Source organism: Myotis yumanensis, unplaced genomic scaffold (assembly GCF_028538775.1).
Source record: "Myotis yumanensis isolate MYYU_CA2020_CCGP unplaced genomic scaffold, mMyoYum1.0.hap1 SCAF_2, whole genome shotgun sequence".
In the NCBI taxonomy this organism is placed as follows: domain Eukaryota; kingdom Metazoa; phylum Chordata; class Mammalia; order Chiroptera; family Vespertilionidae; genus Myotis; species Myotis yumanensis.
The window spans coordinates 30,535,877-30,560,657 of NW_027223753.1; the positions used below are offsets into that span (position 1 = coordinate 30,535,877).

General features: G+C 49.6%; 1 protein-coding gene across 4 annotated transcripts in view; it reads left to right on the plus strand.

Annotated features, from left to right (window-relative positions):
- Positions 1-24,781, plus strand: part of HIVEP3 (HIVEP zinc finger 3) — a 400,522-nt gene that overhangs the window by 316,825 nt on the left and 58,916 nt on the right. For 3 of the 4 annotated variants that reach the window (XM_070404990.1, XM_070404994.1, XM_070404992.1), the window contains one exon: positions 10,675-10,868. The gene's annotated coding sequence lies outside the window, so the exon portion shown is untranslated. Of the gene's footprint in view, positions 1-8,880; positions 8,958-10,674; positions 10,869-24,781 lie in introns of those variants that run through there. The other variant, XM_070404993.1, reaches the window with a different exon arrangement.

Consider the following 24,781-nt stretch of genomic DNA (forward strand, 5'->3'; position numbering starts at 1 on the left):
TCAGAAGCAGCCTGGCATATTCGTGAAGGACATCCAGTGTAGAGGACTTTCCAGGAGGAGCCACTGAAGGATTTGGGATGGGGAGGGCCATGGTGGGAGCTGAGTGTCAGGACAGTTTATCGGGCCGTATGGAGAGAGTGAGCACAGACGCTGTGTATATCGGTCCAGAGAAGGGATTGATCACTGGGGTCTTGGCAAAGGTGATAGAAGAGGATTCCATCCATATTGATCAGCACTTCCTGAGGCTTTAGGCCAGGCCCTGTTCCAAGCACTTGATATGACTAACTGATTGAGCGCCTCCCCCTCCATCCAGGCAGATGCTACTGTCATTCCCACTTTACAAATCAGTTCACTGGGGCCCAGAGATATTAGGTGAGTAACCTGCTCCTGGTGACACAGCTAAGAAGTGGAACAGTCAAAATTCAAACCCAGGAGCCCCTGCTCTGAAATCCCATCTAAAAAAAGATGGCTCCTAAAGGGACTGGGCGGCCCTAACCGGTTTGGCTCAGTGGCTAGAGCGTCGACCTGCGGACTGAAGGGTCCCAGGTTCGATTCCAGTCAAGAGCATGTACCTGGGTTGCGGGCACATCCCCAGTAGGAGGTGTGCAGGAGGCAGCTGATCGATGTTTCTCTCTCATCGATGTTTCTAGCTCTCTATCTCTCTCCCTTCCTCTCTGTAAAAAATCAATAAAATATATTTTTTAAAAAAATAAAGGGACTGGGCGGATGAAAGGTGGCCCTGCCAGGTTGGGCCATTCCTCCCACCTGTCAGACAACCCAGAACGTGGGACTGCCTGCCTGAGGCTGACCAAGGTGCTCCTCACCCCTGCAAGTCGTGAGGGGCCCCACAGGGCCCGATTTGGTTCACTGATTCCAAACAGCCTACATATAGGTAGTGACAATGTAAATAACTGATGCAATGGAAACTTTCTATGGAAAAAGGTACCCACTCGAACAGCCACAAAGTCCAAAAAAAGGAACAGCAGAGCAGACCCGGAGGGCTCAGCAGCAAAGAGTTTCCTTTGGCACAGCCCTTTCTGTCTCACTGAGACTGAGCCGGGTGGGGGAGGGGCAGCACTGGCCACGAGTGGGGCAGGTTGGAGTCCAGACCAGAAGCTTGGTTGGGTCCCTGGAGGGCCCTGGGCCACCAGCCTCCCCTGTGAGCTAAGAAAGCAGCCATGTGGGGGCCGAAAGCAATTCTCCCTCCAAACACACACCCGGTTTCACAGTCTCCTCAGTAAGATTGATTCTTGCCCATCCTCGCTGTGGGCCGTGGTGGAGGTTCGGCCTTCCTGGGGTCTCCGCGTCTCAACCCACTTTTATTTGTGTCCTCCCTGTGAATAAGTTGTGACAGTCTTGTTATGGGATCTGGAATCTTCCTATTTAAGAAGACAAAATCATTGTACATATCAGTAAAGCTGAAAGGTCAGAAATAGCCAAAAGAGGGAGAGAGTCATTGTCTTGGAAAGTTGACTCCATTATTAATTCTTGCACTGACCCGGGGTATGTATTGGGTCACTGCAAGAATTAAATAATAGAGTCAACTTGTGTTCCCATTTTAGGGATGAGAAACCGAGACTTGAAGTGTTAAACAACTTAGCTGAGACCACACAGCAACGGAAACTAGTCGTTGTATCTAACGCCGAGGCCTGGGCTCGCCTGCTCTGCAAAGCTGTCCACATCTGTTCTCTAAGCCCGCATGTCCTCAGCTGTCAGATGGTGAGCGGGTCTGCTCACCTGCCCGTCCCAGCAGTGTGACCATGAGATAATACAGGGCCAGCACCGGCGAATGGTAGGCACCAGCAAATGTTGGTTTCCTTCCTAAGCCCTGCCTCTCTCTACAATCTGGGGAGATGTTCTGAGCCTCCCTGGGGGCAAGTAGCCCAAGTTTGGGGCTTCTTGGGAGAAAGGGCCATAATCACTGATTTTCTGACCCATTTTTCCTTCTGGATCTATAGTACCCTGAGGCAGGAGCCAAGTCTACTTCACCTTTGCACCCTGGTGTCTAGCCCAGTGGTAGGGAGTGTCTTGTCCAAGGAGGCAGCTGGACCTCAGGTGTGAGCCAGTCCAGTGGGCTTTCTGTTGCCAGAAAGACTTCCGGTGAGAGAGGGCCGCCGTGAGGCGTGGTCTGGTATAGCAGGAAACCACTCTAGCCCTGTCTGAGCCCTGGATGTTCTCAGTACCTCAACCTCTCACACAGCCCCTGGGGTTTCGTCTGCACCTCCCCTTCCTGCTGCTCTTTATTCTCTAGACTCCTAGGCTGGTGCCCTCCTCACACCATTCAGTGCCTCTCTCACCCTTCCCCGCAGTGCCTGAAAACCATGACTATGTTTTCTGCCTAATTCCAGTACAGAGTTGATGGGGCTGGATGTTTCTGCCTCTCACTAAATGAAATCCATTACCCTGCACTTGAAGTTCCTCTTTTTCAATTCTCAATACAAATGGAAATGCGTCACCAGCCTCTTTTTTAAAAACTCTGCTTTTCCTGGAAAACATTTCCCAGGTAGTCGCCAAGCATGGCCTGTCCACAGCAAGGCTCTGAGCTGCGTTGCCTCTCTCTCTGCCCACTGGCCTAGTTAGGACAACCTAGTCCATGGGAGGGAGCAGGTGCTTGGTGGAGAACACGGCCAGGAACCAAAGATCCAGAGGCAGCTTCCAGGCTGCCCAGCGTCTGTGCAGCGTTCTCAGCCCGAAGTGCAGGCATTTGACGCAAACACAAGCACCCCAGGAAGGTAAGACCCTGAGCCTGACCCCCAGGCAAGGAGGCAAGAAAGCTCGCAGGGCCATCCCCTAAACAGGAGCCAGACAGAGGAGAGACGGACAGAGGGAGCATGACTTGGAAGGTCACTGAAGAAGAGCTTGGGCATTTACTGAGCGCCTCCTGTATGCTGGGGCCGTGCTGGATCTCACACACTTCGTCTCCTCCCATCCAGACAGCAAACCCAGGGAGGGGTGGAATTCTTCACCTTTTACTCATGAGGAGAGTGTGGCTCAGAGAGGAGAAGTAATATAATTGAGGCCACACAGCTATTAATGGGTGAAACCCGCATCTGAACCCAAGTTCTGTGATGTCAGGCTGACTCTGTGTGCTGTCCATGCTGCTTCCCTGGGGCAGGGTCAAGGAGGGAGGCCAGTGATCCTCTGCACGTCCCCTCCCATTGCTGAGTAGCCCAGCGTGACCCACGGAGATTGATTACTCCGTGTGACTCTGCCATATGTGTTTAGTGTCTTGGGTTGTTGTTTTTGTTTGTTTGTGTGTCTTTTTTATTGATCCATAGACCACAATAGCAGAAATAAAAATTAAAATGGAAAGATTCATCCCACAATGTCCTACCCTAAGCAGATCAAACTCAGCTTCTCCGTGTGCTGGCCCATCAGCAGATGTCCCATTCACAGCCCAGGGACAAGCTGCCCTCAGAAGAGCAGGCTGGGCCTTGGAGCCGGCCTCACCCACCTTCTCTGGATCAGGGTGTGAGGCCCTCCCGCCTCCTTGCCAGCCCTGGGAAAGGCTGTGCTGTGACCCCGTGAGGCGAGCCTCTGAGGGCAACTGGGTTTTTCTTCAAGCCCTCATCAGCTGAACTTCCCCTGCAGTGATGACAACCCTAGTGCCCAGGCGGGCAGGATGTGGGGCACTGACCCGCTGCCAGCAGAGGACATGCTGGGATGCTTTGGTTTCACGGGGAGCTGGGGGGGGGGGGGGGGGGCGGGGAACGGGCCTCCCCGCTGTGGTTTTGGGTGGGGCCGGCAGAGGAGCTGGCCCTGGTGCTTCCTGCTCTGGGAGGGGCCACCTTGGAGATGGGCCCCTCTTGCCCTAGTTCAGCTGTTTTCAAAACATAAGACACTTTTATATCATTTTTGACAATAAAAGTGATACATGCTTATTGTAAAAAAACAATAGCAACCAACACTATAGAAATGTATAAGAAGAAAATGCAGGCTCCAAACCCCACCCACTCCGCAGTCCTGCCCCTTGGTGAGCTGACAGCTGGGTGTTTAGCCTCCAGGTCCTTGGTAGCATTCACAGCTACACAGATATGTATGTGCCTGTGATGTTGCTTTTTCCCTTTCTTCACACCATCCCTTTGAGAGAAACTGTGTGCAACCGTGAAATGTGCCGGCTCTGGAGTCAGACCCAGGTTCGCCACCTGTCAGGTCTCTTAAGCTGAATCTCGTGTGGGAAATGGGGCTGCCTTCACCCAGCAGGCTGAGAGGCGTCAGGGAGCTCACCCATGAGAAACATTGAACCCCATGTTCAACACATAAAGTCATAATGAATCTCTATTATTGATGATATATTTATTTTTAATTCAGAAAAGTTACTATTTCATTACTGTCCCATATGGTGGATTTATCATCATTTACTTATTAAACCTAATTCCTGCTGGTGGATATTATGTTGTTCTCTGTTAACAATGGCTGCAGTGGTCATGTGTACTAGTATGTGCACATCTGTGTGTAGGTTTGTCTAAAATGATGTGTACATTTGTGTGTGTGCGCTTGTAAAGCTGTTGGGTCAACATAAATTTTGGCCACTCTCCTGGAACACTGGATGGTAACAGTCATTTTCCTCTTTGCCAATCAAATGGAGGAAGGATGGTATTGATTTTCAACATATGTCATTTCATTATTAATGAGGCCAAGCATTTTTGCATATTTATTATACATTTTCATTTCTTGAATAATGATCTGTTTATTTCCTTTCTTCATTTTATTAGCTGTGTGTCTTTTTGTTTTATGGGTACTTATTATATACTAGAGGCCCGGTGCACGAATTTGTGCTCAGGTGGGGTCCCTTGGCCTGGCTGGGTATCAGAGCTGATTGAGGCCGGCCAGCCCAGGCAGGGGGAGGGACCATGGGTGGTTGGCCAGCAGCAGGTGGTTGGCTGTGGGAGTGCAGTAACCACCAGGGGGCAGCTCCTGCATTGAGCATCTGCCCCCTGGTGGTCAGTGCATGTCATAGCTACCAGCCGGTCATCCGGTCATAATGGTCGCTTAGGCTTTTATATATATAGATTGTGGTGACTGACCCTGTTTTATATATGTTACAAATATCTTTACATGGTTTGTCATTTGCTTTGGAACTATGGATGGGACCTTTTGATATATGTAGTGCTTAACATCTTCATATAGTGAAATGTATTAGTCTTTTTCCGTAAGAGCAGTGAGGTCCAGTTCAGGCTTTGAAAGTTACTTTCCAACATTAAATCATAATAATATTCTAGTGGTTCTGGCATTTTCATGGATTTGCTTATATGTCCTGTTTATATCTTGAACCCAAATAAATTTCTGTTTGGATGTGGTGCTTGTACTATATTTAAAATAGGATCCTCCGCCCTCTCACTCTGTATCCTATTTTGTCATACCTGCTTGTTTGTCTGCTGCTCATCTCCCCTGGCTAGACCCTCAGCTCCACCAAGGCACGGGCCTTTTCTGTTCTGGTTACTGCTGTGCCCAGAACAGTGTCTTATACATAGTAGGTACTTAACAAATATTTGTTGAATGAATAGACAGAGAGTGGTCACAGTTCTCCTATTGAAATCATCCATTCTTTCTCTGGTAATTTGGAATTCCATCTTCGACAGGCTTTTCTGTGTCTTCTATCATTATTGGTCTACTTAGGTTTTTTTCCTCTTCTTCAGTCTTTACAATTTATAATTTTCTAGAAAATCATCAAGTTTCAAATTCTTCGACATCAGGTATGTATCAAATTCTCTCTTAAATTTAAAAAAAATGTTCATACACATGTTTCTATTACCTTTGTTAATGGTTATTTGTGGCTTTGCTCTTTGCTGCTAATCAGATTAGCCAGAGGTTTTTCCATTTTGTTGATCACAGAGAACCAGTTTGTGGCTTAATATTTCTATTATTGCAGCTGCTGGACTTGTCTCATTACCGTGTGTTTTTGTTTTCAACTTTATTCATTTCTTCCTTCCAGGTCATTTTGGTTTAATTTATTGTTTTTCAGCTTCTTGGTTTAGATGCTTAATTCACTGAGTTTCAACCTTATATTATCATAAAAGCATTTAAGTTTTGTGTTTTTTCCTCTAAATGAAGCTTTGGTTACATTCCACAGATTTTTAAAAATAGGGTTCTCACTGTTGGGCATTCATACATATTCTGCAATCTCAGTCTTGCTGTCCTTTTTGACTCAAGAGTTACTTAGAAAAGCATTTTAAGTTGTCATGGACATAGGTTCCTTTTTTTTACTTTTGCTACTTGTTCGTTTCTAATTCTACTGCACTGAGAACTGAGACTGTGGAGTATGTATAGGAATTTGAGGTTTTCTTGGCATCTAGTACGAGGACGTGTGAGAAAAGGGCGTTTTCTCTGTTCTCGAGGGCTTACTAACTATCTTCAAACCCTCCACAGTTTTTACTGGAGGGTCCTTGTACCATCAAATCTTGAGTAATGTGCTCTGCCTGCACTGTTGTTTTGCCTCCTTCTTCTGGTTTTGAGAAGGGATTATTTCATATGTTTTATGGGTCTGTTGTCCAGGGTGAAGGTAAAGGCTCATGATATTTGTATCTTCCTGGAAAAATAGACCTAGCAATGTCAAATGCCCCTTTTTATTTTATCTGACATTTTTGCATTTGGGCTGATATTAACATTGACTTGCCTGCCTTCTTTTTGCTACCATTTTGCCTATTCTGAGCTTTGCCATTTCTTTGCTTTGAACCTTCCTGTGTTGATTTGCTTTAACTGCCTCACTTCCAAACAGCATGTGGCTGGGGGAGTAGAGCGATTTAATTTATTCACATTCTTGTGTTTATTGATGTGTGTTGTCTTTCTTTATCTTATTTCATGTCTTTTTTTTAATGATACTTTTTTCATTCCTGTCTAGTTTTCCCTTTCCTAACTCTTGCTGAATTACTTGAATTTTCTTTGTTACTCCCTTCCCTCCCCCACACACAGTGGTTTAAACGGTCTGTAACTTATTTTTCTTCTAGAAATGGTTACCCTTAAAGGAAAACTTCAAGCCCATACTTCTCTACTAATGTTAAGAATTAAATGGTGTCTATTTCCCAACAAGATGAGACCCTTACTATCAACATTTGTTTACATCTGACTGTACATGTTTCTGCTTTTATTGTTCATCGCTGTTTCCTGTGTATCCTGTCTTGCCCTTTCTTGAATGACTTATTCTGATACAGCTTTTATTTGCTTGGAGTAATTCCTTGAGTAATTTTGTTAAGGTAAGTGGGTGGCATACTATTTTTAGTACTTCTCTCTTTGGCTTTGAGACTTGGCTGAGTAACGGATCTCAGGGTTTAACTCTCTTTCCTCAGAGCTCTGTAGTCTTTGCTCTGTTGCCCTCTAGCAGTAGGTGACATGATGTCAAGTCCAATGTCAATTTGATTCTCAAAGTTTTTGTAGAGACTGTCAAAGATGAAGCTAAGTTTATTGCTCTCCATGGAGTCAGAGCCTTATGTCTGGAGGAACAGGGTGAGGTGGGGACTTGGTGATTGGAAGTCCCTAAAATGGGGTATGTGGGAGTGATGGAAAAAAGGAGGAGGAATTTTTGAGGCAAAGCAATGAATTCAATCAATCTTAGGGCACACACTTTTTTAAAATCCTCACTGGAGGATATGTTTATTGATTGAGAGAGAGAGAGAGAGAGAGAGAATGAGAGAGAGATGTGAGAAACACTGATTGGTTGCCTCCTGTACAAACCCTGACCGGGGATTAAACTCACAACCTAGGTGTGTGCCCTGACTTGTAATCAAACCCACAACCTTTGGTGTGCAGGATGATGCTCCACCCAACTGAGCCACCCAGATGAGGCAGGGCACAAACTATTGATTGAAGAGGTAATGGGTCTTTAGAAGGTTTCTGTAACATACAATCAAGCCGTTTGCCAGGGCTAGCCTCCTGGAAGAGGAAAGGCATGCTAATGAAGGCAGTGTGAGGATCTGTGATGACTCTTCCCCCCTCCCCACCCCACTTTAGTTTCTTTGGAAACTTGAAGGATTCACTCCTTATCCTTGGATTTTAGGGGTTCCATCAGCCTGCCCTGCCCTAGCTCCTGCTGCCTCTGAGGAAGCCTCCTGGGTGTTTGGCAGGTGGGCCTTGCCCTGCCCTTGTTGGGTGAGGCTGGCTTAGCTCTGATTAGATTTTCTGTCACTGCCACCCATCTGCTTTTCCTCAGACTTGCTGACCAGCTGGTGCTACTGTGGGTCTGTTCTTATTCGACATTTCTCTCTATTTCAGCAGGGTCTGGAGGAGAGGTAAACAAATGGGCTCAGTTTCCCGTGTGGAGCCTCGGGTGTGTGTACCTTTTCAGGGTGGTGGGGATACAGGCGTGTCCACCACCTCTCCCACCTGCCACTGGAAGCCAAGGGTGGCATTCAGGTGATTCTGGCCTCCCTCATGGGTGGGAGAGCGGCGGCTCCCTCCCTCCACCTCATCCCATCCTCTCCTTGAGCCACGCCCCTGGTCTGACTGCATTACCTCACTGACTAAAACAATTCGGTGACCTCACTCCACTGTAAGATCAAGTCCAGGCTATCTCATATACTAAGTTCTTCCCTGGCCCAACTCTCCCCTTGTGAGCTATCACTGCCCGTCACCTCCTGCCAGTGCACAGCAGGCATTTCTTACACATTTGGCCAGCTCGGGGTCTCCTGTCTACGTACACGGGTCCCTTTGTTTGAAATACCCTCTTCCTCTTTCTGTCACATGCTCAGGCACCATCTGAATGGACTACTCTCTTCTTTCTGCCTTCACCAGGGGGTAGCTTAGAGCCAGTGACCCTGGAATGCATCCCATGGCCCCTTACCCCTAATGTGATCCCCTTGAAGGTAGGGGCTGAATCTTTGCCGTCTTGTATTCTCAGCAGCTGTCGCCAGGCCTGACCCAAATAAGCTGTTAAATGAATGAACAACCGAATTAGTTTCTAAAGAGAAGTGCTCTACCCTGACTGTGTACAAAGGCATCATACCAGGCTCTAGGGGTGAGGGGTGAGTCAGACCCACTCCCAAGCTGTGTGTAGTCCACACGGGGTGCCAGACTCCTGGGGGCACTGTCGTTGATCTCGAAAGGCACAGCAGCTGTGTTCTGAGTGCTCCGGGGAGGCGGGACCTGTGTCCAGTTTGGGGGAGCTGAGTGCGTCTTGAGGGAGGAAGGGCAGGATTTGGCCGGGTGGATACAGACATGGCCGTCGCGGGAGGGAGTAGCATTTTATCAAAGGTTCGGAGGTGGGAAATTGTGGACTGTTTATAGAATAGCATGTTCTGAGAAGTCAGTGTTTCTACCCTGGGAGGGATTGAGCACAGAAGTTTTTAGTAAGAATTGAGATGGAGTGGAGAGTGTGAGGTTGGATCTGGGGAGGGTGGGAAACCGTGGAGTGTGAAGAGCTTGGACAGCAGGATCAGACAATGATCAGGAGCCGCAGAGAAAGTTCGGCCGCACTCTGTGGTGGCCCGCTGCTGTTCTGGCGTGTGGGTGGGACATGGCTGGCTGAGTTTGAGAGCAGCAAGTGTGGGGCGGGCAGCCAAGGACTTCGATTACCCATCCATCCATAGGAATCAATAGGCTGTGCCAGTGAAAAGTGTGGTGCCCTAGAGAAGGAAGGTGGCAATGCCCCAGGCCTGGGTGCACGCTACTCCAGAAATAGATTGCCAGCCCACTCTGGGGCAGTGATAGTATCCCTAGCAACCACACTGGCCAGTCCACGTGCCAGGCTTGGTCCAGGCCCTCTACAGCAAGCATGTCAAACTTGCAGCCCGCGGGCCACATGCCTCATTTATTTTACCCATGTTAGCCTTTGAGTTTGTCATGCTTGCTCTACAGGTGCTGAATCTTTAAAACCTCGGAGGTACTTGCCATTCTTAGCCCCTCTTTTTCAGACACAGCCAGGCTAAGCCACATCCCAAAACCACAGAGGTAATGAATAGAAGGGCTGGGACTTGAACCCAGGTATCCCGGCCCCAGAAGCCACATTGTCACCATCACACCGCTCTGCCTCCAGCAGACAAACCAGAGTGCAGTCCCAAATGAGCAGTGTGGATGTGACACCACACCATACTCCACTGAAACAGCTCGGTTTTCTCTCCTATTTTCTTATTCAATCTGACAACAACCTGGCAAGTTGATTACTGAAAACTGATGCTCACTCATTCATCCATTCATCCAGTAATTGTCCAGCTCCTGCCCTGAACCTGCCTACTCTACCGGTGAAGAGGTGGGGCTCAGGGAGGTTAGGAGGAGCTGGTACAAGGTGGCCACCAGGCTACACCGTCTTCCCTGGGGAACTGGGGGTCTAGCCCTGCACCAAAACAAGTGGCTTGGAAGGAGCTGGGGGCCTGGGCCTCCTGGGACCAGGTAGAGATTTCTCTGTGTCTAAAGAAATTGTCCAAGCCCTAACTGGTTTGGCTCAGTGGATAGAGCGCCGGCTGCGAACTGAAGGGTCCCAGGTTTGATTCTGGTCAAGGACATGTACCTTGGTTGTGGGCACATCCCCAGTAGGAGGTGTGCAGGAGGCAGCTGATCAATGTTTCTCTCTCATCGATGTTTCTAGCTCTCTATCCCTCTCCCTTCCTCTCTGTAAAAAATCAATAATATATATATATATATATATATATATATATATATATATATATATTTTTTTTTTTTTTTTTTTTTTAAAGAAGTTGACCAAGCAAACTCCTTGACCATGTGTTTTAACCGCCCCTGCAGGATTCGAGACACAAATCGGGCAGCCTCGAACTAGTTCATGGAGGAGCCGCAAGAGACACTGTCCAGGAAAGCTCTTCCTTGGAGAGGGAAGAGCAGAGCGTGAGGGAGGGCGGCGCAGGAGTGGACATGAACGCTGGTTTTCAACGAGAACAGCGTTTCAGTTTTGGTCATCGGAAGTGGTGCCTGCAGCACAGGTAAGAAATGGGCGGGCGCTGAAAATGCTCGCTGGGGAGCCATTTGGGTTTTTCTTGCATAAGCTTGCTAGTGTTCATCTGCTTTGAAATGTATTATTTTTGTTGTTGTTATTGCCTTCTGTCAGCCTCGGTGATAGCCAGACGTTCTGGGGACTTCCTTGGCCGGGAGTAGAGACCTTGAGTGCAGGCACTCTTTCACTGCCTCATGCTGTGCCCAAGTGTAGTCCTGGGCCCTCAGTTCCTCAGTTTCCATTCTGCCCCTGGCAACAACTCCTCTCCAGGGAGCACAGCCTCCCCGCCCGCCAGCCCCACTGTGTCCTGCTCTCCGGAGCTCCCCCACCTCTTTGCCTCTCCCCACCCCCCATCCATGAAGGCTCTTGTCACCCACTCCCTGGTCAGAGGAGCCCAGTGGGTGCTGAAGACTGAGCACCATCTCTTCAGGGTCCACCCATTTGTTAAGAGTTGAAAGGATGTCAGGTTCAGGGCCATGGCTGCACATCAGAATCACCTGGAGAATTCCTTAAAGTTCCAGTAGCGGGGCCCCAGCTCCAAAGATACTTACTGAGCTGGCCTGGGAAGCGCCCCCGCGTTAGGGTGTGTGTGTGTGTGTGTGTGTGTGTGCATGTGTGTGTGTGTGTGTGAGAGAGAGAGAGAGAGAGAGAGAGAGAGAGAGATATCTTTTTTGTTTTTCAGATATGTGTGATGGTTTCAGGTTAGAAGTTCAAGTTAGATGTGTGGTGTAGAAGCTCACTGGGTTAGAAATATGTCTTGGATGTTTTTTCTGGCTGTAGGTGCATCAGAATTGCCAAAGACGGGGATGGGGGGGGGGGGGGAGGGGGCGGTGTGCCACGTTAAAAAAAAGAAAAAATGTTGACTCCCTGGCCCACCAGTGCTCTTTGAATCAGACTGTCTGAGGGGTGAGGATACAGAGACCTGTATTTTGATTCTGATACAGCAAGGCCTGGCCTCTGGGCCTCCTACCGGGGTCCCTGGAAGGCTAGTCCTGTGGGCATGGCTCTGAGCCCCAGGGGTTGCTTCCCAGCCCAGTATGTGGTCAGCATCCCCTTCCCTCCAAGCGAAAGTTTTCTCATAGAGAGGAGAGCAGGCCTTAGACAACCCTCAGAGATGGCATCACTGTAGCCTGAGCTGTGGGTGCCAGGCCCAGGCCTCTGAAGGGTTTTCAGTGGAGGGGGAGGAATCATCCCCTGGACTCTGAGGAAGGCCTGGGCATCAAGCCTCATTTTTATTTTATTTTATTTTATTTTATTTAAAAGAAGTTCAACTTCTTTTTTTAAGTATATTTTATTGATTTTTTTACAGAGAGGAAGGGAGAGGGATAGAGAGTTAGAAACATCGATGAGAGAGAAACATTGATCAGCTGCCTCCTGCACATCTCCTACCGGGGATGCGCCCGCAACCAAGGTACATGCCCTTGACCAGAATCGAACCTGGGACCTTTCAGTCCACAGGCTGACACTCTATCCACTGAGCCAAACGGTTAGGGCGAGCCTCATTTTTAGAGGCTATTTGATGTGGTGCTTAATAATGAAAGTTCTGGGTCTCCCCAAGCTCCAACCCCAGCCCCAGCAGCTGCTCAGTCCCTCTGCCTCATCTCTCACTTATAAAATAGGAAAGTTGTGGTCCCTACCTCACGGGGCTGCTGTCAAATACAGGTAAGGCCCCTAGAACCATGCGGGGCACACAGCAAGGGCTCCCCAAACATGAGCAGCCCCACTGACTCACAGGCAGCTGGGCCGCCACCCCGTCCTGCCAGGAGCAGTGCTGTGACATGTCTGCCGGGCTCTGCCCTTGGGTCAAGGTGCCTGAGTTCCCGAGAGTTGGGGTGAAGAAAGGGCCGGCACTGCATGTGGGCCCTGACACTTTACACTTTACAGACAAGACAAGGTCCTGCAGAAAACCCAGTGCAGCTGGTCCCATTGCCCCTTTTGTGAAAATAAGGAAAAGCATGAAGAGGTGCAGTAGTTTGAAGATAGTCACACTGCTAACAAGGAGCAGAGCCTCTGGTTACAAAAGACCCAGTAGTTCTTCTCCACCAAGATGTGTCCTGAGGAGCCCTAACAGCTTCAAGGATGCCCCCCACTCCCATAGGAATGTCTACATGTCACAGGCATCAATAGAGCTGGAATGAGTGGGTCCCCTTTCCTCGGCATCCTGGGATGATTTCTCATGGGGCCTCAAATTAGCATTTATTTCCTCTGCACATATCAGTTAGATCGTGGGTCTCCTCCATGGGCAGTCTCAGGGCAGAGCTGGGCTTATTCAGCTAGGGGTGCGGTGGGTACCTAAGAAACCGCTGAGGGATGCAGGCAGAGATATGGGGGAGCTGTCCTGGGCAGAGCAGAGGAGGAATCCTCCCCAGACCAGGCATGTGCCCTCTCCACTTCACTCCCAAACTGTCCTTTTGTCCACGTGGCTCTGCCAGCTGCAGGGAAGAGTCTGTAGAGGATGAGACTGGCTCAGAGGGAAGTGAGCTGTCAGTTCCAGCAAGAAGTCTGCTCCCCACCCCTTCCTGTGCTCTCCCGAGGGAATAAAAGCATCTGTGATTAATGGGATGCTGACTCAGTGCTTCTGGAGTGCCCGGCACGCATGGCCCACTGCTGGCCCAGCTTCCCCAGCCACCAGGAAGGGGCTGGAATCCAGGGCATCTGCATGAGTGGAAGGCTCAGGCCCGGCAGATGTGCCACGTGCCAGCCTTCTGTGGCCTCGTGGACTCCCCTGTGTTGGAGAGGCCATTGACACCATCTGAAATGTGGAGTCAGAGCCCCTCCTTCAGTAAGGGCCTCGTTTCAGAATAAATGTGATTTCCGAATCAGTGACTAGAGGGCGAACCTACTTTGAAAATGGACATGAAAGCGTTTTCTCAGCCGCAAAGCTCCGTGCTAGTAGTTTGCAAACTTTTGTCGTCTTAGAAGCCATTTTTCACCCGTCAAATCCTGCCTGGGATGCCAAGGATACAAAACGGATTAAAGTGGTAGTTTATTAATGCACATTTATTTATAAAGTAAAAATTTTAACACCTGTTTATTCTCACCATCCATCCATAGAACAATGACTCTGACGCATGAAAGCACTGGAATCTCGGGTCTAGATGGGGGTGGGCAAACTACAGCCTGATTATTGTAAATTAAATGTTACTGGAGCACAGCCATGCCACTCATTCACATATTGGCTGCTCTCCAATGGCAGAGCGGAGTGGTTGGGACAGACTGTCCCACAGAGAGAAATACTATTCGGCCCTTTCTGGAAATTTGCTGGCCTGTGTTCCAGATGCTATAACAGCTGTAACACCCAGGATTGCCTCTGTGTTTTTGTTTTGTTTTGGCTGGTTGCACAGGGTTAGGAAAATTCTAAGGCATATCAGTCAGAGGCTGTGAGTGGCAGCCGGTTCTAACGACTTACCTGCAGCCCAGGATGGACTTCAGTTCACAGTTCTGCGGATGTGCGGGACGAGAAGGGAATTCTGGTTTGCATCACTGACAGTTTCAAACCACTGCTTGAATTCCTTCTTATTACAACACTCAGACAGGAAGCACACAGTCATTTATTGCATTTTTGTGATAATTCATGTAATACGTTTTCATATCACTGAGAGCCTCAGAGGGATCTTGTTTGTGTGGTTTATGGAAGCATGTATAGTCCTGAATTTCAACAACTACGGAAAGATGCCCAGTAAAGAGCTCCAACTTTCCAGCTGAAGACATATTTCAACACTGAAGCTCAAGATCTGCCAGGCTTAGCCCGAAGCACACACCCGGTTAAGCGGCACCCGTGGCTGTGCTCCGTGGGCACCCTGTGCCGTAGGCCATGATGTAAGGCGCAGGTCCATTTTTCTTAGGGGCTTTACTAGGAGTCAAACTATATTTTGGAATAAAATCTCACGTGACACTTGAAGCGCCCCGGAAACACTCCCATGGAACCCAACTTGGAAACTGCCCCTTTGGCAGGTTTTGGTGGTTCTCGTTTCTGTGCTGAAGGATAACGGAGGAGCCACGGATGCCCAGAGTGGGGAGGAGGCAGTAAAAGATGGTGGAGGAGAGAAGTGAGGTGACCAGGAAGGGGGTGCGGGAAGCACGGAGAAGCCTCCTCTCGTGAGTTTCTGCCGAAGTTAAGGTGTCTCCTAACTATTGTTGATGACGTAAACGCAGCTCTCTGCGGCTCCTCTAATGAGTTCCAGCCGTGGGCTTGGAGGAAGGGGTCCAGAAGAACATGGGGAAAGTTTAAAATATTGGAAGAGAAATGGAGTGGGGTGGAATGAGCATATGGAGAGCTTCTAATCAGTATGCAAAGGGCCTTTGCGCCCACTCAGCAGATCAAGGTGGGGGAAGGGGCAGGGGAGAGGCGAGGGAAGGCAGAGGTCAGCTGGGTCAGCACGCCAAGCCCGCTTTGGGCAGGAAGAGGGCCCATGAGCATGGGCAACGCTTGTGAGTAACCCGGCAGGGCCCCAGGCAGGTGGTGACTGGGTTGGGCAATGGCTTTGGTCAGTGGAGGCAAAGCCTACAGAGCCAGGAATAAAACCCAGGAGTCCCTCCTCCCAGGCCTCCTGCCTTCCCTCGGTGGGTGCAGGGAGGGAAGGGCGAGCCTGCTGGCTTTGAGAGGCTGTGGGCTGGAGAAGGCCTCTTGGGGATAAAAAAGCACCAGTTCTTTCTGAGGTTTTGCTGCTCACCCCATAGAAAAAGAACATTTTTAGATTTTAAAGGGATGACCTCATTTTTTTTTCTTATTTACATAGCCCTGTTTGTTTATCTAGTCCTTTAAAAATAGCAAACGTGTGCTAAGCTTAGTGCTCTCTCCCACCACCACCAGCAGAGCCACTGTGTGGGGAGAAACACCTTTTTATCTAAGAGAGGGGCAGCCTTGTTTCCCAGGACAGATGGGAGCAAAACGGGACAGGTAGGAAGTTTCGTGGTTTTTCATGTCGCTTTTCCAAAATAGCCACACTCCTGCCTCCCACTTCCTGCCTGACTCAACTCAGGGTAGATTTTCTCCTGTGGACGACTGTGTTCTGTGAATTCTCAGGGAGGCTGGTAGCGACCCATCAACAAGCAAACATGCTCGACCCCAAAGACCTTGAGCTTGGCACTGGGTCTGCTTCCTGGCTCGGCTGCATACCAGCTGTGTGACCTTGGGTAAGCTGCCTCACCTCCCCGTGCCTCCTCGTCTGTAAGATGGGGAGGCAGCAGTACCTGCGGTTGCTGTGCAGATTAAATGAAGGAATATGTGTAAAGGGCTTACTTAGCCCCGTGAGGGCACACAGCAACTCTTAATACATCTCTTAATAAACAACTGTGTTGTCGATATCCATATCCCCAACTGGACAGTATACCTGCCTCCCTACCACCTCCCCTTCCCACTGGCTTGTCTGCTCCAGCCCATCCCTACCTTGTCCCAGGGTGATAGGAAGATAAAACACAAAGCTGATCATGCTGTCGCCTGCTTAACATTCACTAATGGCTTCCAACGCCTATGACAGGGATCGGCAGAACTTTTCCTCTCAATGGCCAGCGAGTAAATATTTTAAGCGTTGCTGGACACACACCTCTGCTGTTGTTATGTGAAAGTAGCCACGGACAGGGTGGAAGAGAATGGCGTGGCTGTGTTCCAGTAAAACTTTATGTACAAAAACAGGCAGCGGGCTGGCTTGCCAACCCCTGACCGGCAGGATGAGTCCAACTCCTTAGCTCAGCATTCCCAACCCCGCCGTTCCTGTCTCCATCCCTCTTCCTCCTCCTCCCCCTGCTCCTGTGGAACTCCTCACACTTTAATCCTTCGCTCATGCTGTTCCTTCTTCCTGGATTTTCCTTCTCAGCCTCCAGTGTGTCCCTCCCCCATGGCTTTAGGAATCTTTGCTCTGGGATCCCGTGGTTCCGTATCTTTATTTCTCCTGTGATCAATTATGGGAGCACCCTCTGCCTTTGCCATTAGAGAGGGCGCCCCTCCAGGCAGGAATTCTGCCTTCGTCCTTTGCGTGCCCTGGGGTAGGTGTTTAGGTTTTCACAGGCGCTCAATAAGCATTTGTTCTTGAACACAAGAGCTGCAAGAGGGATGGTGGTCCTCAGGGAGCTCGTGTCTAGTTAGGAAGCTAGAATGAGAGCCAGCCAGGGACTCAGGTGGATACCACGGTGCATGTGACTGTGGGGGACCAATGACAAGTGGTGCTTCTGACCTGAATAGAGGAAGGAGAAGGCATTTGGATTGGATCTTGCTTGGTGGGAAAAGGACTTTCAGAGGAAGGCCTTCTGTGCTGGGGAACTAAAAGAAGGGCAGAATTGGTTCTGGGTTCAGGGTGGTGAGTGGACAGACCAGCCTGGTGAGCGCTGAGAACCCTCCTGAGGGAGGCTGATGGGACAGACCCAGGAGTGGAAAGCAGGGCTAGGGTCTGACCAGGGACTGGGGAGTATTGAGGGAATTTGGACTTTATCCTGTGAGCCAGAAATTCTCAAAGTGTGGTACACACACACACACACACACACACACCCTGCAACAGAATTGTCTAGGGTGTTTCTTTAAAATGAAGATTCTGAGGCCTTGTTTCTGCCTGGAGGGTTAGAGCCATGGTCTGTAGGAATAAAGAAGGCTGCAAGGTGGAGGGTGATGAGCTTAAGTATTCTTCAGATTGACGTCCCCTGTGGGCACCACAGCCAGACTGGGCAGAGGTGAGGCAGGAATGAATAATCCTCTCAAAGAGCAGAGGAGGACGAGGCAAGAGACTTGCCCAAGGCCACACTGTGGATTCCCTGCAGATGTGGAACTGCCTGGTTTGGAACAGGCTTCCTCACAATCTCAGGGCCTGGGGTGGTCCCGGAGGTCCAGCCGAGGGAAGAGGGACAGCCATGGTGAATGTCCCAGAGCCCAGCACAGCCTGGTACCCAGGGTGCTTGGTCAGTAAGTGTGTAAATGAGGGGATGGGTAGGGTGGATGGACAGAGGGGTGATATGGGGGCAGAGGAGCAGGGTTCCCAGGTGGTTCTGATGTTGCAGTCCTGGCGGTGAGGAGAATAGTAGTACCAGAGGCAGAGGAGGAGAAAAGATGAGTTTGATGCCAAGCATATTGAGTTTGAGAGGCAGTGGGATCACCAAGCCAAGATGCTGGCAGCCGGAAATGCAGGACTGGGAGCCCCGGGGCTGGGCAGGTGATGTGTGCAGCTGTGGAAGCTGCTAATGAGACAAGGTGAGAAATGCAGAGAGAGACAAGTAGGAGATTAAGAACCAAAGCCTGTGGAATGAGCACGGGCACAAGGAGGAAAGGGCTCAGGTGAGAGAGGATGCGCGGAGATGCGAGCAGAGTCAGGATGGGCAGGAGCAGATCAGGAAAAGAGAAATGTGAACAGTCAGTCACCCGGTAACTCAGTCAGGCCTCTCTTTAGAATAAACCCAACCAACCTCAAAGAAAGTGTGCCCCGGATAAAGAAAAACGCCAATCCCGATGAAAGCGAAATCATGCGTTTCTGTCTGATTGAGATCTGTGCTCCCGCCAGTGTAGCTGCAGGTGTGGGAGAGCCAGTGAGACCTGGATCCTCCCGCCCCGCCTGCCAGGACAAGCCCGGCCATTCAGTGTGTGCTTGTGCTGGTTGGCATGCGTCCTGGGAGCATTTGGTTGCTCAGAACCTTCCTCTTCCTCTCCTGTGACTATCTTTTAGCTCCTTCCCCTTCCCATCCATCTCTCATTACTCAACAGATATGCATTACTGGAACCAAAAATTCTGTGTAGAGGACTTGACTGAGGTCCCCAAACCCAGCAGGGCCTACCAGTCACCCACTGGGAGCTTTTGAATATATGTACATTCCAGGGCTTGCAGACTCAAGGTGCCTAAACGCAGGGAGGGGCCAGCCAGGCCTGGGTTCTCGGAGCCCCGTCAGAGAGCCTCTGTGGCCGCCTCTGTGAATTTGCTGTTGTGGAGCAGCTCTGCCTGGGCTGGACCCGGAGGCTCTGAGGCCCAGGTCTGTGTGTTTCCCCCATAAGGGCCCTAAAAATATAGCATCTGGGCAGCCTCCTAGTGGCCTCCCTGGAGCCTTCAGAGCCCATCCTTCCACTGGTCCTGCATGTGCTACCAAACTCGTCCCCTTCCACACACACTGTGTCACTGTCATCACCATCCTCTGTCCTCAGAGAGGTGGATCCCTAAAACCAGCCCTACCTAAACCAAGGCTCCAGGCGCCATCGTCAGACAAAGCGCAGAAGGCCTGCCTCTCGGAGGCACATGCTAATGGAAGAAACAAGCTAACATACGGGGTGGGGCAAAAGGAGGTTTGTAGTTGTGAGTCTGTGAAACACAGTTTATTCTCGTGTTATTATTTATTACTTACTGTAGTATTTATTTGTATTACACCTGTAAAGCTACTTTTGCTCACTCCTGTGCTATCACCGTATCACCTACTGTATACTTTGGGAGATAGTAAAGATATGACTATTTTATCAATAAAATGCATATGAAGATATTACCTTTTGTTATGTAAAATGTACAATATGTGTCTAGATGACAGTCAGGAGGACCTGACTGAGAAGGTGGCATCTAAGCAGACCTGGGGTGAGGGGCGAGCACTGTGCTATCTGGGGAAGTGTCGGTAAGAGGTAGGATCATGCTGGGGGGACAGCAAGGAGGCCAGTGTGGCTGGAAGGTTGGCGGGAGGAGGGAGCTTAGGAGGCTGGAGAAGGGACAGGCAGAGTGTGTGTGAACAATTGAGAAGCCACTGGAAGTCTGAGCACAAGGGCCTCTGTCTCCGGAAGGCATGTGTGTGATTGGGGAGGAGCTGAAGATAAGAACTCTGAGCCCCACTTACTTGGATTTCTCCTCCTGCACCACTGACATCAGCATAGATTTTGCATGTGTTCTTAAAGGCCCCCCTGGCTATGTGGAGACCACTCCGCAGGAGGTCAAGACAGCTCCGAGACCAGCTGGAGGCTGTGCCATCCTCAGGAGGGGTAGTGCTCCACACCAGGCTGGAGGCTGTGCCGGTGGTGGGAGGTGGTTGGATTCTGGGTACATTGAAGGCAAAGCTGATCTGACCCCCTGACAGATGGGATGCCAGGTGTCAGAGAGGAGTTTAAAAGGAGAGCCTGCTGATACACTTACTCATCTGCTCTCAGCCTAGTCAACCCGTCTCAGCCTCCGTTTTTTCATCTGGAAGATGGGGCCGTTGTAGAGATTCTTTCCAAGATTTCTTTTGGCTTGAAAACATTACTTCAGCTTGGTCACTGGTGGCTGCAGGGGAAGGCTTTGAGGATGTCAGATGGAATTTGTGCTTAAGAAAGGGGTGCCTTAGACTAGACACAACTGACAGAGGAAGGGGGAGGAATGTTCCAGGCAGAGGGAATGGCAGAGCACAGGCTGGGAGGCAGGACTGGGAGGCTTGTGAGTGATACCTGAGGAGCAGTGGGCAGACACCATGGCTGGGGCCCAGGGCCTCGTAGGAGGGTGCCAGAAGCTACAGGGATGGGCACGCTACGCCCTTTGGAATAAACCAGCAGGTTCGAGGCCAGAGCATTTTTTGCAAACACTGAGGCCCTCAATTTTGAGCATTTTCAGATGGACATGCTCAGGCAGGAAGGAACAAGGCTTGGCTCCTGTCCGGGGAGAGTTAACCTCCTGGCCCGGTATTGCATAACCACAGAGTCTGCTGAGCGCAAGGAGGCTCTTCTGTGTGGCAGCCAGAGTGGCAAGCCTGGTGGCTCCGGGCTCTGGCACTGACCCGCAGCGGAACAAACAGCCCTCCCTTCCTAGATAATGGCCCTCATTGAGCATTGTGTCCATGGCCAGTGCCCAGCACAGGGCAGCTCAGCCTGGGTAAGTTTCCTCTCTTGGCTGCTTAGCAAAATATTTACACTATGCCTTTCTAGTAAGACAGTTTCTAGGAACCAGCAGGCAGAGGGAACTGGAGAAAAGCATCCCTCCCTCCTGTGACCCTGCTCCGAGCTCACATAAATGCTGCCCTACACCCAATGCATGAGCCGGGGTTAGTCATTGAGCTAGAAGATGCGTGAAGATCTTTCTGGCTCCAAAACCATTGGCATCCTCTCTAAGTGGAGAATGAGTTCTTTTTATTGTGTGAGGGTAGAATTTGGCTGGTCTTTAATATCCTGCCAAGGGTCTCTGTCTCAGGAAGGCATGTGTGTGATTGGGGAGGAGCTGAGGATAAGAACTCTGAGCCCCACCTACTTGGATCTCTCCTGCTGCACCACTGACATCGGCATGCAATCCGCCCCTCTCTGCATGTGTCTTCAGTGGGGAGGTCACCCAGAGGCTCTGAACTTTACGAGGTGTCTGGACCAGCTATTGGGGACACCCAACCATGTTGTCAGAGGACCATTTGAAGAAACTGGAAAAGAGAAGACTGTCCCCAACAGAGGTTGTTCTGGAGAAGAGGGGCCAGAGGTATGTCCTCAGGACAGAAGCAAAACCAGTGAGTGAAAACCACATGGCCCATCCTTAGGAAGATGCCACAAACAACGTTTTTGCTTCCACCTGCAACTCAGTCTAGTCTTCAACCCAAAACACACACACCCTTTGGCCCGAAGTCCCACTTCTGATCATCCGACCGATAGAACAATAGCACTAGACTGTAAGGCATATCTTTACAGTCTGCTGCTATTCCAGCAGCAAAAAAATAATAATATAAATAAAAAATCTGAGAATTTAACAGTAGGGAACATTTGAAAGAGTTATATCCAGACATGGTCCATCATTCAGTTTCAAAAAGAATAAGACAGCCCTGTCTCTGTTCAGAAAGGCAGTAAGATGCAGTGGTTACGAACACAGGGGTGGGGACAGACTGTGGGTTCCAATCTGGATGCCAGCACTTACAAGCTGTGTTATGTAACCTCTCTGACTATCAGTCTTTTTTTTTTTTTTAAGTAGGAATTAGAGTAGTCCCTGCCCTATAGACTTGGTGTATGTGAGGTGCTTATAACTGTGCCTGGTATATTCAAACTGCTCAAAAAATGTTGACCTTTGACTTAGAAAGACTTTCCATGAGCAAAGCAAGGCGTAGAGAAATGTACAGGGGGTGGTTCCATTTTTATAAAAACAAAAAATGCCGCCCCCATCTTCTTACAAACAAAGAAGAGTGATCGCTGCTGCCCCAGGACATGAGTGGCCTCCTGGGAGCAGCCCCTGGACAGGCTTGAGGCAGGTATGGGAATGTGTCCCAATGACCATGGAGGTCCCTTCCAGACCTGGAACTGTGTGACTTTGTGGATCCGGCCTGGCAATCTCAAATTGCATCCTAGGCTGGCATTTGATCCAACAAGATAGTATGTTGTTCACAAAATCTATATGCCAAGACTACCAGTAGACTGTTTTGCAGGTGGAAGCAAAGACATTGGTTGGTGGCTTGGTTTTACAGAAACACTCACTGCCCCAATGTGGTGCTCTGCCCACTCGGGTCCAGCTGGGGTTCTCCAGGTGTCTTCTCTCAGACCAGGTGGGTTTGTGGGAGCCACCCCAGCAATGTCATGGCCTGGTTTGAGATGGACTCTGCCTCGGTTGGCCTCAGTTATGTTCAGATTCACCACCCAAGTGCCACAGGCTTTGGGAGTGGAGGAGAGGTGACGAGCTGAGAAGACCCCCATGGGGTATACCTGCCATGGAAACCAGAGCAATTTCTTCCACATCAGTTGGAGCTACTTGAGATGGGGCACAGGTGCTATATTAGCTGAGAGAAAATACAGTTGTTTGTGAAACTAGATTTATTCATGTATTTAACAAATACGTTTACATTTTATAAAATATTTCAAACAAACAGCAACATCAAAATAGACAATAATGTAACAAACAGCAGTAAACCCACCGCCCCATTTTAAGAAGTTTTCAACACATAGAGATGTAAAGTACAGCATAGGGAATATAGTAAATAATATTGTAATAACTATGTATGGTGCTAGGTGGGTATTAGACTTATCGGGGGATCACTTTGTAAATTATATTAATGTCTAATCACTATGCTGTACACTTGACACTAATATAAAATAATATTAAATGTCAACTGTCATTGACAAATTTTAAAAATATTTCAACAAATATAGTGGAAACCTGCATAGCCCTGCACAATCAAAAGTCCCTCCCCCACTTCTAGAGGAGACCACTGTCCTGAACTTGGTGTTAACATTCTACAGTTGTTACCTGAGCACCTACTGTGTGTCAGGCAGAGTGCGGGGTACTAGCTAGATTTACCTGGGTGAACAAACCAGACGAGGTTCCTGCCCTCACAGGGCTTACCGCAGGGTTAGAGGAGAACCCAGTCCCTCTCTTCCACTCCTTCAGTGAGTTCCAGTCTTTGGTTACAGAATGCTCACAGTCCCTCTGGGGCAGTGACGAAGGCAGAGGGAGAAGTCTTGACAGCTGCCCTGTCACTAGCCTTGTGATTTGGGGTGAGTTCTTTCTGCTCCCTGAGTTCTAGCATCTTTGTCTGTCACACGTGGGCTTTGAACTGGACACTGCTCAAGGGCCCCTCCAGCTCTGTGAGATGGGGAGTGATGGGGGAGCCTTAACCAGAGTCACCCAGGGTCGCCACCACCACTCCGTCAGGTGGAGAAGGTGAGGTGGAGCGTTGCCTTCCATAAAGGGGGAGGCATTCCCCAATGCATGGGCTGAGGGGTGGGGCTTATGTCAAGTGCGGGGGACAAAAATCACTAGTGAAACATGGGGTGATTTTAGAGGAAAGCATGGGTGAAATTCTTTCTTTTATTAGTAATTTATTTAATTCAATAAAACCTTAGAGTGGGCAGTTACACTGGTGATCCTTATTGCTTAGGATGAGATGATCTTTTAACAAGTCAATGCAAATTAAAATACTACACAAATAACAGTACAGATGGTATGTGTTTCTGGCAAAACTTGGCATGGTGGTCACCAAGTGGCACAGTGTTTCCCAAACAAGAACTAATGATGCAAAGGGTGGGGCCCACCTGGCATCTGAGAAGCCAGCAGAGCCAGCCCAGTGCTGGCACGTTGGAGCCCAAGAAGCATTGGAGGAATGACTTAATGAATGGCTCCCTATTGAAAACAGCAGGGGAGAAATTCCCTTCAGATCTTAGTGCCAAGGAGAGCTTTGCTCTTCCTGGGAACAGGTGTGTTTATCGTCAGGACACTGAGAATGTGCGATTAAGTGCGTTGTCCTTCTTTCTTTGGCTGCCAGGAAGCTGCACCCTGATCTCAGGGCCCAGAGCCACCTGTGGGGCCCCCTAAACTACCTACCCTTGCTCATCTGGCTCTCTGGTCTGCACTTCTGTCTTCCATCTCCCCTGTGTTGATTTGTCATTTTTTAATTTCTGTGCTTATTTTGTTTTTGTAAACCACCTCAGATCCTCCATGGAATAAAGCGAGTTAAAATTGTTAAAAAAACAAAAAGGGCATTAACTAATTAATGAAGTAATCAGTGCATGCACACACTGCCTAAGACCAAAGCATCCTTTCTTGGCTCAACGCAGCCTGTGGGACTTCCTGCCCGGCGCTGCTTCTCAGCTAGAAGGATGCCTGGGTTAGATGGAGAGGAGGGCAAAGAGATTGGGTGGCTGTTGCCTGCTCTGCACCCTCAGATCTGATCCAGTCCAGCCCTGGGGACCGTACCTTCTGTTGAGGCCACCTCAGAAATGGGATTGTCCCCTCAGACTCAGAATGGCAGGCCCAGCTGGTGGCTTTGCCACTCCTCTCTCCCACCAGAGAATCAGGTCTGGGCTCTCTCTTCCCCCGAGGACCATGCAAGTGCAGTCCCCATGTGTGACTGGTTCCACCGCTAGTTCTGTAACTGGCTTCCAACCGTCCTCACTGTGACCAGGCTCTCCCATCTGACTCCCACACTGTCGGACCGTATGCTGTCCTGATGGCTCGTGGCTGCCCATGACCCTACAGGCAGTGCGGCCTCAGATTCCCTGGGGACCAGGGGCCTTGAGATACAGCC